This window comes from Crinia signifera, chromosome 1 (assembly GCF_055691185.1).
Source record: "Crinia signifera chromosome 1, ASM5569118v1, whole genome shotgun sequence".
Taxonomy (NCBI): Eukaryota; Metazoa; Chordata; class Amphibia; order Anura; family Myobatrachidae; genus Crinia; species Crinia signifera.
Window position 1 is genome coordinate 311,113,984 of NC_139217.1, and position 16,851 is coordinate 311,130,834.

Sequence of the window (16,851 nt, forward strand, 5' to 3'; positions counted from 1 at the left end):
ATCCCTCCTAGCACCCCCTTTGGTGAATGCATCAGTTGACACATGCGCAAATAGGAATCCAAGTCATAAACCCGGAATCCTATAATCACAAAGGGCAGCTCTTAACGCAAGACTTGTCCTTTGAGAGCTTTTCATGCATATGTTATAACTAAACTCCAATATAAATGTGGCAAGTGTCTGGATAAACAGTGCTTCCTAATCTGCAGAGTTTACAGTGGAGAAGGTGATCATCATTTATCTAGTATCTTCAAGCAGGTAATAGCTAGAATTTGATTGCTATGGGCATCATCTCCACTTCTGTTGACCATCACTTTTGCAGATACTGTATACTCCCTGGAGTGGAGGAGTGTGTTGTGGACATCATATATGCAGGGAGACATAGGTCAAGGCAGATAAGGTGCTTGATTAAAATATTTGGGAGGATTAGGTAAGCTGATGTAGCGGGTTTTTTTTCTGGAGCAGTAAATTGTGCATAGGGGGCGTACGTATGTAAATACGTGTGTATGGACCCTCTCCCAAAGGAGAAAGTCTCAGTTACTCCCCTGACCCAAAAGGCCCAAGAGAGGAAAATAGGGATCGGTGGGTCCTCCTCGCCAAAGCTCAGAGGGGTTCAGGCAGGTGGGTCCTTCTCACCATAGCTTGGCTTAGGGTCGCCCTCAGGGACCATAGCTCTCCCCCAAAGGGGAGGCTTTGGTACATGGGGAGTGGGTACCCCATAAGGCTCATACACACAGCTCAAAAATGGGACCTTACTAATGGAAAATGTGAAAAAGTGACAAACATGAGAGGGGTGAAGAGAAATAAATAAATAAATAAATAAATAAAGAGACCTCAGCCAGAAGGATGGGGGTGGGGGTGTGAAAAATTGTCCTGCCCCAGCCAAAAGGTCCAGGGCAAGGACGTGCAATGCATACTTAAAGGGAATTGCACAGTGCTAGTGCTAAAATATGCTGGTGTTTCCCCAGAGGCACACTACACTTCAGGCTCTAAGCAGTTGGCCAGTCAGCGTCAAGTGTTTCTCTGCTCCCATCTAGGGTGTTTTCCAACCCCTGGCATGGGAATGGATACTCCAATGAGCTTTTCCATTGACTACATTAGTGGTTGATGGCCCCTTGGAAGAGCAATCTACTCATCAGAGGCTAAGAACCTCTGGAATGGGAACAATCTACTCAGTCCCAATGTTTCCCTGCTCCTTGGGAATGGATACTAAACCAGGCTGTTTGCTGCCTCATCCTTCAGGGGCTACAAACCCCGTCAAGAGAGTCACCTACTAGAGTGAAGGTACTCAGCAAGACTTTTCACTGCTCCCGGGCATGAGGGGTCCCAGACCTACAGCAGTTACTCAGTCCAGCCTTTCTCTATTCTTCTGCCAGTCTATTCTTATCAGTCCACACCCACTGATAAGAACAGATACTACACTTGATCTTATCCAAAAGGCCAAGAAGCGTAGAGTGGTGTGACACATGAGGTGCACAGACAGATTAAGATTAGTTTTCCATAATAGGGAAAAGGAAGTAGTATTTAAGATATGAGACAATTAGAGCTGTAGTATTCAAAAAGGAGACGATCAGATAAGTGCAAGAGTTTGATTAATATGTGCAAGAGTTTGATTAATATCAAGAAATGGAACAAATTCTGAAATTAAACATTGAAAAGCTCTAGTCAAACAAAAGTAATTGGAGTGATCAAATAGATTAGGCCCTATAAAATCCTCTCCATCTTTACATTTTTCAGTTACGCTCTATAGGTTATAGCACGAATTCTTAAAGTCGATCCTCAGGACCACACACACAGTGCATGTTTTGCAGGTTTCTTCACATAATCAAGTGAATTAATTAGCTCCACCTGTGGATCTTTTAAAAATGTGTCAGTCAGTAATGAGTGTACCTGTCGGGTGACTTGGAAAACGTGAACTGTGTGGTCTCCTGAGCAAGGGCATGACTACCAAAGGTGCAAGGGGTGCAGTTGCTATGGGGGCCCAAAGCTGAAGTGGGCCCAGCTTTACTGTCTAAGTAATATATTTTACATGTCATCTCCCGCCTTGACTACTGCAACATCCTTCTCTCTGGGCTACCTCTCACCCGCCTCGCACCTCTCCAAACCATTCTTAATGCTGCCGCTAGGCTCATCTTCCTCTCCCGCCATTCTACCTCCTCCTCCCCCCTCTCTCTATCTCTTCACTGGCTCCCCATTCCTTTCCGAGTTCTCTTTAAACTCCTCACCACCACCTACAAGGCTCTCTCCTCCTCCACCGCTCCTTACCTCTCTTCACTGATCTCTATCCACACTCCCTCCCGTCCTCTTCGCTCCATCGCTGACCGCCGACTGACCTCTCACCTAATCACCTCCTCCCACTCCCGTGTCCAAGACTTCTCTCACACTGCCCCCCTGCACTGGAACAACCTCCCGCCACCCATCAGGCTTTCTGATTCCCTTACCTCCTTCAAGCGCTCCCTCAAAACCCACTTTTTTTGACTAGCCTATCCCTCCTCCTAACCTCTTTTGATCCTCCTATCCTGCCTCCGTTCGACTCCGTTCCTACTTATCCTGTTGTTTTTCGTTCGTCCACCCACCTATTTTTAGTATGTTAACTCTTATGAGTAGGGTCCTCCTGCCTCACGTACTCACCCTACCTCTTTACCTGTCCTCCTGTCCTGTTCTTCCCTTCCTCTACTTCTTCTTCAGTCTCCTCGACAAATTTGACACCTACTTCTGAACTGATGCTGATCTTATTTCTACCAGCTATACCCCTATTTATACTGTATTTTTCAACACACCCTGTACGTTACCTAGTCATTTGTTTTTTGTTTGCTATGTACGGCGCTGCGGACACTTTGCGGCGCCTTATAAATAAACGTACTACTACTGCTACTACATACATTTATCACCATCATTTGCTAAATAGGGGGCCCGTAAAAACTTTTGCTATGGGGCCTATGAATATCTAGTTACACCCCTGCCCATGAGGACCGAGTTTGAGAACCACTGGGTTACAGGGATATTTGTCTCGGAACACTCTGCAGAAACTCTTGAAATGCAGATGTTTTCCATGCTGATTAATGCTTTACAAAATTTTGGGAAAGGGGCCAATACATTTCCTTTACTTAGGGGCCCTGCTAATTCTGTGTGCTCTCTGAGATTACTATATTTCTGCTTCAATACCTAATTAGCTATCCAGGCTCATTCCATTCTATTGTGAAATGAGACACATATAGTAAAAATTAAGTTCTTGCAACAAAAAATGAGTTTAAAGAAGTCAGTCATTAAATACCACAGCAACTACAGTACTCACACTTTGCAAGTAATAATTACTATGGGTAGGAGACCAGAAAGCTTAGGAAACATTATCCAGAACATTTTAATTAGCACCCTGGGGATTAAATACTTCAGCACAATTTCCCAGGAAACCTGTCCCAACCAATGGCAAAATTTGCTAAATAATTTTACATCAGCCTGACTGTCAAAATATATCAGCGTCATTTTTCTAGTTATATAGTTAGAAAATAACATATCTGCTTGCTCATAGAAGGCATGAATTTTATCTTTATAATTTATGCAGCTTACTTTCCCACTGCAAAATTTTTCCCAAGCTAAAAATGTAAGTATCTGTTTTCATTGTATCTTTTGTTTGCACAAAAGAGAAGCTTTTAGTATATATAGGAATGAATTATTGATTCCTGCTAAAGATTTGATCTTTTTTCTTTTTCAGAAATCCTTGTGCCCAAAGCAAATAGAACATTGCATGAACAATAAATGTAATAAAATTTACCTTTTTGAGTTTACAAACTGTAGAAAAATGAATGCACTAGGATACATTAGAATATGGAGGAAATGTTTATACAATATTTCTCTGTGAAATACTATGAGTCGGAATAAAATGTTTAATTTATATACACACAGTTCCCAATAAATACAGTACTGATGTTTTTTACAACCATTTTTCAAGTTTTTGTTTTTGTAATTTAAGTACCGTATATACTCGAGTATAAGTCGACCCGAATATAAGCCGTGGCACCTAATTTTACAACAAAAAAACTGGGAAAACTTATTGACTCAAATGGCACCCTCAGTCGAGTATAAGCCGAGGGGGGCTTTTTCAGCATAACAAAATGTTCTAAAAAAGTAGGCTTATACTCGAGTATATATGGTAATTCATGTCCAGTGAATATCCAAGGGTACACAGGTAAGCTAGAAACTGCTAGATTTAAAAAAAGAAGAAGAAAAGTTCAGGTTAGCATAAATAGGGGGAAAAAATAGCATTTCACAGAATTTTTTTTTCTTTTTTCAAGTTTAAAGTAATGTATATGTAAGCTGAACCATTACTTCGAATAAAGAACGAACAAAAGCAGCATCTTCTCAGGGGTGCCAAGAGGGAGGGGTGGGGGCTATTTACCCAGGCCCAGGTCTAAACGAGGGGCTTTTGGGGGCCCTAGTTCTCCCAAAGCAGTAGCTGCAGTAGCACTCCTGAACCTAACACAAACAACTGTGTGCTGTGGTGCAGTTTGACCAGGGAGGCGCTTAAAGTACTATTTTTTCTGTGCTTCATTTTAATGGTGCATATCCACACCTCCTGTGATTAGGCCACCTCCCCACCCCGAAAGAAATACCTGGGACCGGGTAGGCAACCTATCTAACTTGATCCTAGCATGCATACCATATATACATGAGGTGCTATCATGCTGGGACTTGTAGTTCTGCAAAGAAAAACACATGATGCAGATGAACACTCCATATTAATAATCAATAATAGAGGTTATTAAATGGAAAACACAAGAAAATGAAATATCGGCGCTAAACCCAACAGGTACAAATGTCACTATTATAATAATTAGGGGTGTGGACCATATACACTCATGCGCACAGATGGGTTAAATTTTAAATATAAATAAAAATAAAATTATTATATAGTATTTTTATATTTATCAAGTCAAGTCAAGTCAAGTCAGGTTTATTGTCATCAACAGAGGAGAAACTCCCTCTCTGCAGACGAAATTATATCATACATAAAATACCAGTACAGTAAAAGCAATATCCGCATAAATACATACATACATACAAAAAGAGGTACATAAAAGATACATAAAACCAAACAAGATGCATAAAACCAAACAAGAGCGTCAAGCATTCAACAACCGTACTGCTGACGGTAGGAAACTGTTATGTAAGCGGCTAGTGCGTGCTCTAAGGGTTCTAAACCTTTTTTGCGAGGGTAATAACTCAAATGAGCTAGAAAACGGGTGACTAGAGTCGGCCAGAATGTTTTTAGCACGCTTTCGAATTCTAGAGTTATAGAGCTCTAATAGGGTTGGCAACTGCACTCCAATGATTTTTCCTGCGGTCTTAATAATACGTTCTAATTTTGAACGATCTCTGGCCGTGCAGTTGCCAAACCAGACGATGATACCGAAAGTCAGGATACTTTCAATCGAGCATCTATAAAAATTTGTCATGGTGGGCCTGCTCACACCAGCAGCTTTTAAACGCCTCAAAAAAAAGAGACGTTGTTGGGATTTTTTTAATTGAGCCAAAATATTACCAGACCATGACAAGTTAGCTGATACCTGAAGACCCAAGAACTTGACTGACTCCATCATTTCCACATCTACCTCGTTAATGCAAACAGGTCTTAGCGTATGTGTACATGTCTGTACCCAGAAGGCTCTAGCAGCATTTACAGTATATAGGGAAATGCCCATTCCCATAGAAGACAGAGTAGTGGAGAGAATATATAGAATGTGCTGGAATCAATGTATATTTAAAAATAAAATAAAAATGTATTAAGCTAAATTGTAAAACATAAGTATTGACAAAACATTCACTGGCCAGTGGTGTACGGAATACAAAGAAAGAAAAAATAATATACAAATGTATAAACACACACACATGTACATATATATATATATATATATATATATATATATATATATATATATATATATATATCAGGAATCCGGCACTCATACAAATAAATGAAACATCACAGCTTACTGGTAGCTGGGTATAGGTTGCGGTGCCCTCCAATTGAAGTCCACAAGGGGCAGCAAGTACAGCGGCAGGAAGAAGGCGGCACTCCTCAGGCTTGAAGAAAAAGTCCTTTTATTACCGACCGTTTCGGGGTTACCCCCCGTCGTCAGGGTAGGACAGCAGATACAACATACATACATACACTGACATATATAGTAACACATAAGGCACACCCCCAGTGCACCAATTAGCAAAAAGATCAGACTCACCTGCCGGACGGCGGGACATGCTGCAATGCCAGGCTGGAACCGAAAGTGTCCCGTCGGCTGCACACGGCCCCCCTGTCCGACAGTCAGAAGTTCCACATCACGGCATGTCACTCTATCTCCAGTACCGCGTTGCACAGCCGGAAACGCCGCCGGGAGCTTCAGCACACCATACTGTGTGACTTCCGCCCTCCAGCACAGCGCACTCCTAGCTGTGCCAACCCGGACCGGAAGTGCGTCATGCCGGCTTGGGTTCTGATTGGAGCCTGGTCCGTTTCCCTAGCAACCCAATTATCAACTACCAGCGCTCGGTTACAATATCTCACCGGGCGCTTGTCAGTAGTGTATAATATACAATATACCAGCTGCATGAATAAACGCAAATATAGCTGTTATATATAAAAGGATCCAATAAAACATGATTCAGGAACATATATACACAGGAAAAACATACATAGAACAATGGAACGGCTCGCATAAAGAAGCATGAGAAAAACAGCATCATATTTATGCAGATATCAACACCATCCACATTTGGTACACCTAGGAGCTGCATCAGAACCAAAGGAAAAAACGTGAGACCCAGAATTCAGTAATGTATACCGAGTTCAGGGAAAGAGAAAAAACTAGAACTAGAAACCCGTGGCTCAAAGTTATAAGAAACACTGGAGCCCGAGTGACTCATTCAATCCTTTGGGGGCCATAGTCCCCAACAAAAATATCCACTTACTCTCACGTTGTAATAATGCCTTGTTTCTGTTGCCTCCCCGTAGCGTACTGGGTATATGATCAATGATAATTGACTTAATGTCACCCACCGAGTGCTTGAATGTCAAACAGTGACGAGCAATTGGCTGGTCACTGTAGCCAGTATGAATGGCCTGATTGATGGCTGTCCTATGCAGGGCCATGCGTTCTTTAAATTGACGCTTGGTCTTCCCCACATAGGACAGCCCACAAGGGCACGTTAAAAGGTAGACAACATATGTAGAACTACAAGTTAAAGGAAACTTGATTGAAAAAACTGTTTTGGAAAAAGGGTGGAGAAAAACATCACTAACGGTCATGGTCTTGCAGGTAGCGCACCCCAAACATCTGAAGCACCCATTTTTCCTGGTTAGGAAATGTGTTGGTACTTTCTAATCCCAACCTGATATGTCAAGCTTGACTAGATGATCTTTAAGGTTGGATTGTCTGGAGTAACTGGGCATAAGTCTTGTATTGTGTAAAAGGGGCAGGTCCTTATCCGTGGACACAATGGGCCACCACCTCTTCGCCAGAGCCGTGGTGCACCCACTGTCCACTGAATATTTATTTACCCAGGGGAATTTACCTACAGGACTATCTTGAATCCTTTCAGGTTTCTCTTGTAGAGTACTATCCCTGGACATTTTAAGGACCTTGTCTCTGATGAGTAAGAGAGCAGTACGTGGATATCCCCTCTGTACAAACTTATTTACCATAGTAGTTAAGGCCTCAGGTACTGCTTTCTCATCTGAGGTGATCCTCCGCACCCTCAATAATTGTGAGTACGGAAGGCCACTTCGCAGAGGAATGGGGTGCGAGCTGTTATGGCGCAACAGAGTATTTATATCTGTTGGCTTTGAATATAGGGCAGTTGTTACCTGACCATTATTCAATGTGATGTCTACATCCAAAAACTGAACATTACCCGTATCAATATGGGATGTGAGCTGAATGACACTGCCACTGTTGTTATGTCTAATAAGTAAAGCTTCTAATTGAACAGGGTTATCTGGCCAAAAAATTAGTAAATCATCGATGTATCGATAATATAATACAACACCAGGAAGGAGACTGTCACCTTGGAAAAACAATTCTTTCTCTATACTGTACATAAAAGTATTGGCGTAAGCAGGGGCCACGGCGGACCCCATTGCCACGCCCGACCGTTGTAGGAAGTACTTTCCGTTATACAGAAAGTAATTCCTGGTCAGTACCAGTAATAATAGGTCTAAGAATAACTCAATAGGTGGACCAATATATCGAGGATTGTTGGTCAATAGTTGTCTCACCGCCTCCACACCTGCATCATGGGGGATGCAGGTGTAGAGGCTCGACACATCAGCAGTACATAGACATGTAATGGTGGACAAATCCTTTATCAGGTGTAAGTCCCTCAAGACTTTTAGCAGAGAGGTAGTGTCCTTTAGGTAAGAGGGCAATGCCTGTACACAAGGATTTAGTAAACCATCCAAGAATACTGAAATTGGATGGTAAAGGGACCCCCTGGCTGAAATAATTGGCCGGCCAGTGGATCCTTAAGAGCCTTGTGGATCTTAGGAATGGAGTAAAATAAAGGTACCACAGGGTGATCCACTGATAGTGCCTGTTTCAATTTCAATTTATATATATATATATATATATATATATATATATATATATATATATATATATATATATATATATATATATATATATATATGGATACAAAAAAAGATAAGGGTGGTCAGCGCCAGGTACTATTACAACAGGTGACAGGAAATTAAAAGAATACTTTGACACACTAGCTCCCCTTACGTATACGGGGTGTCAGCACAGGTCTTTGTAAGAAACGGTGGTGTACCGCCTTCTAGAGCATAGGTATGGAACAGAAAATTCAAGAACCCGGCGACTGAGTGGACAAGGATATGCAGAAAAAGGTACGATATGAAAAATTTATTTTCACATACAAGACATAAATAAAGCGTACAAAATATCTAAAAAACGGGGGGATGTATCACTATGGGACAATAGGGAACAATGCGTATAGTAGTACAATAGAAAAAAGATGACACAGTAAAAAAGCTTATTGACTATGTAGGTAAAAAACTATTAAGTTAAAAACCACATAAAAGTCATAAGAAAGGATGAAATAAAGTACCGTAAAACAAGTGTTATATAAAAAATTGATATAAAAAAGGCTTAACTTAGTGCAATGAGGTAGGATTTCAGAAGCTGCCCAACATGTTTCGTCGCATAAGGACTTCCTCAGGGGGTGGAGACAAACTGATATGGAGCTGATATTTATGCTAGAGCAGGCTGACATCACTTCCTGTTTACCAATAATGCAGGTAAGCCTATATCACAGTATGGGTGACAGTCACCCGTTATAGATACACAGGGAATGCTTGGAGATGAATAGTGTATGTGGCCAGTATGTGCGATTGTGCATTATATTTAAAAAACGCTGTGTTTGGGACTAATAGTCATTAGAAATGCGGAGGTGTGGGGCGCGACGTCACTTCCGCCCCACTTCCGCCCCGCATCCGCCGTCTGGATGGTGTAGCTGTGCATGCGTCACTATCAACACAGCGTGCTATGAGTTTTTCTAGTCCTGAGTGAGCGGACGTCGCGGCGTCCTGTCTCTTCTGGTTAGGACGTATGTCTGTAATTCATACATAGGCAACAGCGGCATCTTGTGGATGAAAAGCAGATAGTTCCATCCCAACATTTTCAATGGGAACGCATCGCTCTCTGTCCCGGAGGTTTGACTGCAGCCATAGTCATGGAAGTTTCATATGGATATTTCATTTATGTAAAAGAGCAGAGAGGTATTAGATTAATTTATATTTATAAACACAGGTGTTTGATACTGCCGCATTCTCCATTGCATTTGCGGCATGCATATTACTAATGAAATCTACAGCCATATTAGATGCCATATTTAAAGAGAAACAAAAAAGGAAACAAACAAAAAAAAGGGGAAAATATTGTATACATATAAATAAGCATCAGGCCACAGATAGCCATGTACACCCATGGCATATCAAACAAAACGTGGGGCAAGAACGATATGAAGGAAGGAGGATGTATATACACAGAAAAGTGTGGGACAAGGTATTAATATAATCAAATATAATAAAATAAAAATAAAACATCTGACAAGTATATGGTGGTGATTCAATTTTAATGCCATTTTGAATATCCTTTACATATGTGTCCAACCAACACAGCTTTATTACAGCACCTGGTCTTCCTGGGAAGTTTCCTTTCCCAGTACTAGTCAGGCCCAACACTGCTTAGCTTCCAAGATCGGACGTATTTGGGCGGAGCCAGTGAGGTATGGCTGTAGCATGGTTATGGTGTAACTGGTTATTCACAAAGGAATTCTGCAGGCTACGTAGAACTTCAACCAGGGGTAATTACATACCGGACCGACGTATTACTATAGGAAGCGGGGAGTTCTCATATGGGTTGAGGTTGTAAGGTGTTTATAGAAAGGGAGCAATCTCATAATTGTCATTGAAACCTTCAGGTTGCAGGGTACCAAGCTCGAAGATCCAGTACATCTCTCTTCGTGATAGTAAATTCGATAAGTCTCCACTTCGTTCTCCCAGTGCGACAAGTTCGATGCCTTTGAATTGGAGTTTTTCTGGATCCGCACTATGATGGGTCGAGAAGTGTTGTGATACTGTATGAGTTTGAACTTTATTTTTGATATTTCTGACATGTTCTTGGATGCGCATTTTTAGGGGTCTCTTCGTTTTTCCAACGTACTGTAGTCCGCACGGGCATTCCAGAAGATACACAACCGACACCTTCGTACAGTTAATGAAGTGTTTTACTTTATACTCCTTGGTTTTGTCCTTGTTCTGGAATGTCTTTCTATTAGGGTGTAGAAATCGGCACACATTACAGTGTCCGCACTTAAAGCTCCCTACACACTTGGGTAGTGTGGATCTAGGCTCGGATACATTGTTTAGCATGCTTGGTGCTATCAAATCCTTCAGGTTCTTTGATTTCCTGTAGACAAGTTGGGGATGGTCGGGTAGATGGTTCTTTAGTATCGGGTCCATCATCAGGATACCCCAATGTTTGTTCAGTGCGGCCTTTATCTTCTTCTCATGATAGTTATAGGTGGTGACAAATTTGACGTTTTGAGGTAGAGGTTCCTTTTTCTTGTACTGTAGAAGGGAGCTCCTGTCAAGAGATTTTGCCTTGCATTCTGCCGCCTTCAGGATATGTTCAGGGTATCCTTTTTCCCTAAATCTATCAGCATAGCATGTAATTTGCAAATCCCTCTCAGAGGTATTTTTACAGTTTCTTGAGAGTCTGTGGAATTGTGAGAAAGGTACGTTATCTTTCCACTTCCTGAGGTGGCTGCTTTCATAATGGATGTAGCTGTTGGTGTCTACCTTCTTCACAAAGTTCTTAGTCGTGATGTTATTGCCGTTCTTCATCAGTATTAGGTCAAGGAACTCAATTTCTTCTGTTTGTATGTTGGAAGTGAATACTAGATTCAAGTCATTTTCCCCGATGTATCTTAGGAATTCGTTGAACTCTGTTTGTGATCCTCTCAATATTATTAGGATATCATCAATATATCTTTTGAACAGGATAATATTCTCTTTAAAGCGGTGGTTATTGTGAATGAATCTCCGTTCCCAGTAACCCATGAGTAAGTTGGCAAAGCTAGGGGCAAAAATAGTCCCCATAGCAGTGCCGCAGGTTTGTAAATAAAAGCACTCTAAAAATTTAAAATAATTGTGCTTTAAAATGAAATTCATGGTGTCACATATAAATTGTCTGTTATCATCTGAGAGGGTGATGTCTTCTTTTAAAAACTCCCCACATGCTCTGATGCCGTCCTCATGTCTGATGCACGTATAAAGTGACTGTACGTCGATAGTAGCCCATAAGAAATCTTCTTCCCAGGAAAGATTCTCTACTATGTTGAGGACCGAAGTGGTGTCCTTTAGGAAGGATGGGAGACTCATGACATGGGGTCGGAGGAACTTATCCACGTATTCTGACAGATGGGATGTCAAAGATTCTATGCCAGCCACTATGGGCCTGCCGGGAGGGTTTTGCAAAGATTTATGAATCTTTGGGAGAAAATAGAAGATCGGGGTGGTCGGATTGGTGTGTAACAGGTACTGGTATTCGTCTTTGGTAAGTGTGCCATTACGAAGGCCTATCAACAGGATGGTTCGGAGTTCTTCCACATACTTTTCCTTTGGGTCCTGAGATAAACAGGTGTAGGATGATGCATCCCCCAGTAGTCTTCTTGCCTCTGTCTCATATGTTGATCTGTCCATTATTACCAATCCGCCCCCCTTATCCGCTGGTTTAATCACAATACTTGTGTTGTCCTGAAGAGATTTGATTGCTTCTCTTTCTTTATAAGAGAGATTTTTCTTGTTTATTTTTGGTGCGTCTTGCGTGCATAATTCCTTTCTAACGGCCTCATAAAATGTACCAATGTATGGTCCCTTAGATTCTAGTGGGTAGTACTTTGAAGCCGGTTTAAGTCCAGTTTTAGAGATGTTTTCATAATTCTGTATGATAGCGTCCTCCTTCTTTAAAAAATGTCTTTTGAGTGTTAATTGTCGTGTGAACTTATTCAAATCGATGAATGTGTCGAATTTACTCAACCCTTTTGTGGGTGCGAAAGACAGACCTTTATTAAGGAGACTAGTCTCTGAGTTTGTAAGGGTGTACTTTGATAAATTGAAGATGCCTTTAGGGGTGATGGTAGTTACTTTACATACCTCCTTTTCTGGTAGCTTCTGCTTTGGCCCTCTACCGCCTCTACATCCTCTTCTTCTTCTAGTCTTCTTTTCATCGGGGAGGCATGATTTATCTTCTCCACTACTGGTACTGTTGCCAGATCTCTGATCCTGGTGCTCGTTGCCGGGGATAAAAAAGTTTTTTCCCCGTGTGTGTTTGTATTATTTTTCAGGGTGGTGCATCTATTGTTGGTGTATACTGGTAGGTGCCTTCTATTTTCCCAGCTCATATTTTCAGAATTCCTGGTGGTGTGTTTGCTTTGTCTCCAATTGGAGGTCTGCTTGTTCTTGTATTGGGTGTTATTCTCACTCCTGCTCCATTTCTTTATTTGATTATTTTCGTAATCCAGTTTGTCTCTGATGAACTTCTTTTCCTTGTTCTCTTTCACTTCCGCCTCAATACGTTCTAATTTTTTGTTGAGTACTTTATCGTTGATACTGTAGTTTTCTTCATCTTTGCGAATTGTCAGCTTAGTTTCGGATTGCTTGATTTCTGCTTCTAATGTTTGTAGGATCCTTTTTTTCTCTGTGACTAAGATTTTCATAAGATTTAAGGAACAGTTATGTAATGCAGTATCCCATTCTTTCATAAATGTGGGATTATCTGTTCCAAAAGTGGGTTGTTTGAGTAATCTAAGGCCCCTAGGGATCCTATCCACATTGATGTAATGTTCCAGGCCTTTGATGTCCCACCATGTTCTAACTTCTTTAGCTAGAAGCTTCTCCATGTTCCAGAACATATTGTCCAGGTCATCGTTGGTATTGACCGAGGATACATCTCTTCCCTCATTAAAGATTTTCTGGCAGGCGTCATTCCTGTTTTTAACTCTATCATTCCCTCTGAACATAGTTGGTCAGGGGTCTGTGTACGAGGCTGCTGATACCCTAACACCAGGAAGGGTATGGATACAAAAAAAGATAAGGGTGGTCAGCGCCAGGTACTAGTACAACAGGTGACAGGAAATTAAAAGAATACTTTGACACACTAGCTCCCCTTACGTATACGGGGTGTCAGCACAGGTCTTTGTAAGAAACGGTGGTGTACCGCCTTCTAGAGCATAGGTATGGAACAGAAAATTTAAGAACCCGGCGACTGAGTGGACAAGGATATGCAGAAAAAGGTACGATATGAAAAATTTATTTTCACATACAAGACATAAATAAAGCGTACAAAATATCTAAAAAACGGGGGGATGTATCACTATGGGACAATAGGGAACAATGCGTATAGTAGTACAATAGAAAAAAGATGACACAGTAAAAAAGCTTATTGACTATGTAGGTAAAAAACTATTAAGTTAAAAACCACATAAAAGTCATAAGAAAGGATGAAATAAAGTACCGTAAAACAAGTGTTATATAAAAAATTGATATAAAAAAGGCTTAACTTAGTGCAATGAGGTAGGATTTCAGAAGCTGCCCAACATGTTTCGTCGCATAAGGACTTCCTCAGGGGGTGGAGACAAACTGATATGGAGCTGATATTTATGCTAGAGCAGGCTGACATCACTTCCTGTTTACCAATAATGCAGGTAAGCCTATATCACAGTATGGGTGACAGTCACCCGTTATAGATACACAGGGAATGCTTGGAGATGAATAGTGTATGTGGCCAGTATGTGCGATTGTGCATTATATTTAAAAAACGCTGTGTTTGGGACTAATAGTCATTAGAAATGCGGAGGTGTGGGGCGCGACGTCACTTCCGCCCCACTTCCGCCCCGCATCCGCCGTCTGGATGGTGTAGCTGCGCATGCGTCACTATCAACACAGCGTGCTATGAGTTTTTCTAGTCCTGAGTGAGCGGACGTCGCGGCGTCCTGTCTCTTCTGGTTAGGACGTATGTCTGTAATTCATACATAGGCAACAGCGGCATCTTGTGGATGAAAAGCAGATAGTTCCATCCCAACATTTTCAATGGGAACGCATCGCTCTCTGTCCCGGAGGTTTGACTGCAGCCATAGTCATGGAAGTTTCATATGGATATTTCATTTATGTAAAAGAGCAGAGAGGTATTAGATTAATTTATATTTATAAACCCAGGTGTTTGATACTGCCGCATTCTCCATTGCATTTGCGGCATGCATATTACTAATGAAATCTACAGCCATATTAGATGCCATATTTAAAGAGAAACAAAAAAGGAAACAAACAAAAAAAAGGGGAAAATATTGTATACATATAAATAAGCATCAGGCCACAGATAGCCATGTACACCCATGGCATATCAAACAAAACGTGGGGCAAGAACGATATGAAGGAAGGAGGATGTATATACACAGAAAAGTGTGGGACAAGGTATTAATATAATCAAATATAATAAAATAAAAATAAAACATCTGACAAGTATATGGTGGTGATTCAATTTTAATGCCATTTTGAATATCCTTTACATATGTGTCCAACCAACACAGCTTTATTACAGCACCTGGTCTTCCTGGGAAGTTTCCTTTCCCAGTACTAGTCAGGCCCAACACTGCTTAGCTTCCAAGATCGGACGTATTTGGGCGGAGCCAGTGAGGTATGGCTGTAGCATGGTTATGGTGTAACTGGTTATTCACAAAGGAATTCTGCAGGCTACGTAGAACTTCAACCAGGGGTAATTACATACCGGACCGACGTATTACTATAGGAAGCGGGGAGTTCTCATATGGGTTGAGGTTGTAAGGTGTTTATAGAAAGGGAGCAATCTCATAATTGTCATTGAAACCTTCAGGTTGCAGGGTACCAAGCTCGAAGATCCAGTACATCTCTCTTCGTGATAGTAAATTCGATAAGTCTCCACTTCGTTCTCCCAGTGCGACAAGTTCGATGCCTTTGAATTGGAGTTTTTCTGGATCCGCACTATGATGGGTCGAGAAGTGTTGTGATACTGTATGAGTTTGAACTTTATTTTTGATATTTCTGACATGTTCTTGGATGCGCATTTTTATGGGTCTCTTCGTTTTTCCAACGTACTGTAGTCCGCACGGGCATTCCAGAAGATACACAACCGACACCTTCGTACAGTTAATGAAGTGTTTTACTTTATACTCCTTAGTTTTGTCCTTGTTCTGGAATGTCTTTCTATTAGGGTGTAGAAATCGGCACACATTACAGTGTCCGCACTTAAAGCTCCCTACACACTTGGGTAGTGTGGATCTAGGCTCGGATACATTGTTTAGCATGCTTGGTGCTATCAAATCCTTCAGGTTCTTTGATTTCCTGTATATAAAATAATATTACACAAAAACCGACAATTCTAAAGTTTAGTTGTATTAATTACTAAAATACTTTCAAATTGTGGAGATTGTTAGTCCGACTAATTGGTTAATTGTTATCCCAGCTTGATTGGTTGTTAGGAGGACTATATAGGAAATGGTTAGTAACCGAAGTACTCTGCCCTCCTATTGGGGAGTGGAAAATAGGTGGTTATGTCCACTTTAGGGTAATAGAGGAATGCCCTCTCTATTCCCTTGTCTGGCCAGACACAATTCAGTAAAAAGTTAAACGGGGAGGGAACCTCCCTATACATGCTTGTTGTGATTCATATATGGATTCTTCCTTTTGGCTGTTATTGCAGCAGTCTGATGTTTGCTGGCTCCCAGGGCTCAGGCAGCAATCTGGTGTAACAAGGTATATGATATCTGCAGGAATGAAGCGGCTGACCATGTATCTCAGAAGAGGATGGACGCTCAACAAAAAAATAGTGATAAATTATGCATTTCCCCGCCTCCTTTGGGAATCGGTGGCTTCCTCAGAGGCGGGGAAATGCGTAAGATTCTCTCCCCAAGTACTTCGGCTTCTAACCATTTCCTATATAGTCCTCCTAACAACCAATCCAGCTGAGATAACAATTAACCAATTAGTCGGACTAACAATCTCCTCAATTTGAAAGTATTAGAGTCAGTAATACAACTAACCTTAAGAATTGTCAGTTTGTATGTAATAATATTATATATACATATGTACATGTGTGTGTTTACTCCCTACCAGCGAAGACATATGGTAGCAGACGAACTTGGATATTGTTTAAAATGTAATATTACTATAGCTGACTTTTCACATTTTATGTGGAATTGTTATAAAATACGGAAATTCTGGCGTAAGGTATTGGTATTTATCTCTGA

At 41.2% G+C, this 16,851-nt stretch overlaps 3 pseudogenes; all 3 read right to left on the reverse strand.

The window, feature by feature from the left end:
- Positions 1-1,315: 1,315 nt before the first annotated feature.
- LOC146045427 (U2 spliceosomal RNA) lies at positions 1,316-1,449 on the reverse strand (annotated as a pseudogene).
- An 8,739-nt stretch (positions 1,450-10,188) lies between these two features.
- Positions 10,189-10,307, reverse strand: LOC146037791 (5S ribosomal RNA; annotated as a pseudogene).
- A 4,851-nt stretch (positions 10,308-15,158) lies between these two features.
- Positions 15,159-15,277, reverse strand: LOC146037802 (5S ribosomal RNA; annotated as a pseudogene).
- Positions 15,278-16,851: the final 1,574 nt, after the last annotated feature.